This window comes from Pavona decussata, unplaced genomic scaffold (assembly GCF_977016875.1).
Source record: "Pavona decussata unplaced genomic scaffold, jaPavDecu1.1 SCAFFOLD_648, whole genome shotgun sequence".
NCBI lineage: Eukaryota > Metazoa > Cnidaria > Anthozoa > Scleractinia > Agariciidae > Pavona > Pavona decussata.
In genome coordinates, this window is record NW_028145876.1 from 12,501 (window position 1) to 15,000 (window position 2,500).

At 43.5% G+C, this 2,500-nt stretch overlaps 1 non-coding gene across 1 annotated transcript in view; it reads right to left on the bottom strand.

The window, feature by feature from the left end:
* Positions 1-216, bottom strand: part of LOC146449101 (small subunit ribosomal RNA) — a 1,800-nt gene extending 1,584 nt beyond the window's left edge. Inside the window, exon 1 of the ribosomal RNA XR_014860761.1 lies at positions 1-216. This exon is cut by the window's left edge and continues 1,584 nt beyond it. This is a non-coding gene — a ribosomal RNA (small subunit ribosomal RNA).
* Positions 217-2,500: the final 2,284 nt, after the last annotated feature.

The window sequence follows — 2,500 nt, forward strand, 5'->3', positions numbered from 1 at the left end:
TTAATCTAATAAATACATCCCTTCCAGAAGTCGGGACTTTTCGCATGTATTAGCTCTAGAATTACTACGGTTATCCAAGTAGTAATGGTACAATCAAATAAACGATAACTGATTTAATGAGCCATTCGCAGTTTCACAGTACAAGTGCTTATACTTAGACATGCATGGCTTAATCTTTGAGACAAGCATATGACTACTGGCAGGATCAACCAGGTAACTATCCACCGCAGGGAACAGAAGTTCCTTGCTAAGCGGCCCCCCTCCGCAGAGGGAGAGCAAGCTTTCTTAGATTTTGCCTCCACGGGGGGAACCCATGAGCCAAACGGACCACACGGTCCCTCGGTCAAGGGAAACCCCGTCTTGTTTGCCACGTCTTTCTCACAACTGGACCCGTGCACAGTTCAGGCATACCTGTCAGACTCGCCAAGCGAGCTGAAGGAAGGCAAGAAAAGTGCTTCTGCGAAGGAAAATATCCTCCTGCTCTTTTGTCTCTATCATTAGCCAAAGGCTAGCGTACACAACTTCCATCTACACTCTGCCTGCCACTACAGTGACAATGCTTTCGGGCATCATCTTTTCCCTCCTTCGAAAGGAAAGCTACAAGCCCAACTTTCCTTGCCCGTTAGTCAATTCTGCCCTCTATTTCTCCGCCTTGCCGCCGTGGAACATAAGGGACAGGGTTTACTAGCCAGCTCCTCTCGGAACCTTTGCGACCAACCTGCCCACACTATAACCCCCAAACGCTAATAAGGAGACTGCATGATATGGTAGACAGAAAATAAAAACGCGAAAAAAATGAAATTTTGAAAATCGAACCCACAACCAGCCAAATCGTTTGTAAGTCATGCCAAATGACTGGTGACATCTTAAAAACCCATTGAAGCCACAACATCCCATAATTTCACGCTTTTAAAGATTTGTCACTATACGCACTGTAAGTACCTCACTAATTCTCACCTCAGATTTTACGGGAACATGTTCAAATTTTAACACGCCTCTCAGCACGACCAATTACATTAAAATTCATCGCAAAAGTCAGAATTCTCCAATTTTTGAAAAATTCACTATATTCACTGTAAGTACCTCGCTAGACAGTGGAGACCTCAGATTTTACGGGAACATGATCAACTTTCGACACACCTCTCAGCACGAGCAGTTACATAGAAATCCATCAGGAAAGTCGTGCTGTGAAGAGGTCTTTCGACTAAGAAAAATGGTGGTGTGAGGAGGAGTCACCTAAATCAGAGAAAAATACTCTTATAGGAGACTGCTACGAAAGACATTTCTGAGTCCACTGGCCCTAGTCCCCTAATAAGTGTATTTCTGTTTGTTTTAAGAAGGTCCTCCTGACATCACCAATCTTCTGTCTTCAATCCTAACCCCAACGTTAACCCTAACGCTAACCCTAACCCTACCTCCCTCAGGGGCAGTTCTATGGTTATGATCCCACGGTAGGCAGAAAAACTATCCCAATCTAGGTTTTCTTGTATGCTGACTCCATTTTAAATGCTTTTACTTGAGTCTGACAAAGGCAAAGCCAAATACTCACCCCTATATGGACGGGGAAGCAAAGTGCGGATTTTGGTAGGTCGGCATTTTCAATCAGGAATGTTGCCATTCGAAAGAGCGTCCAAAAAAACTTGGTTGGGACACATTTATTTTAGAAATTAGCGACCTAACCAGAAGTGCACTTTTTGGTGGGCCTACCCTACCCCCCTCAGGAGCAGTTCTATGGTTATAATACCACGGAAGGCACAAAACCTATCCCAAACTAGGTTTTCTTGTATGCTGATTCCATTTTCAATGTGTTTCCTTGACTCTGACGAAAGCAAAGCCAAATACTCACCCCTATATGGACGGGGAAGCAAAGTGCGGATTTTGGTAGGTCGGCATTTTCAATCAGGAATGTTGCCATTCGAAAGAGCGTCCAAAAAAACTTGGTTGGGACACATTTATTTTAGAAATTAGCGACCTAACCAGAAGTGCACTTTTTGGTGGGCCTACCCTACCCCCCTCAGGAGCAGTTCTATGGTTATAATACCACGGAAGGCACAAAACCTATCCCAAACTAGGTTTTCTTGTATGCTGATTCCATTTTCAATGTGTTTCCTTGACTCTGACGGAAGCAAAGTCAAATACTCACCTCTATATGGACGGGGAAGCAAAGTGCGGATTTTGGTAGGTCGCCATTTTCAATCGGGAATGTTGCCATTCGAAAGAGCGTCTAAAAGAACTTGGCTGGAACACATTTTTGCTATAAATTGTTGACCTAAGTATATAAGCAAGTATATAAGCAAATACTCGTTACATAGCATAAATAGCCTCTAAACACCCGAAAAACCTCTCCAAATATCATTTAAACCTTTTTCCTAACCCTAACACTTACCCTAACCCTAACCCTAACCCCATTTCAAACCCTAATTCTAAGTCAGAGGTCCTCCTCACACCACCAATTTTTTTGGTAGGTCAAAAGACCTCCCCACACCACAGAATTTTCGAA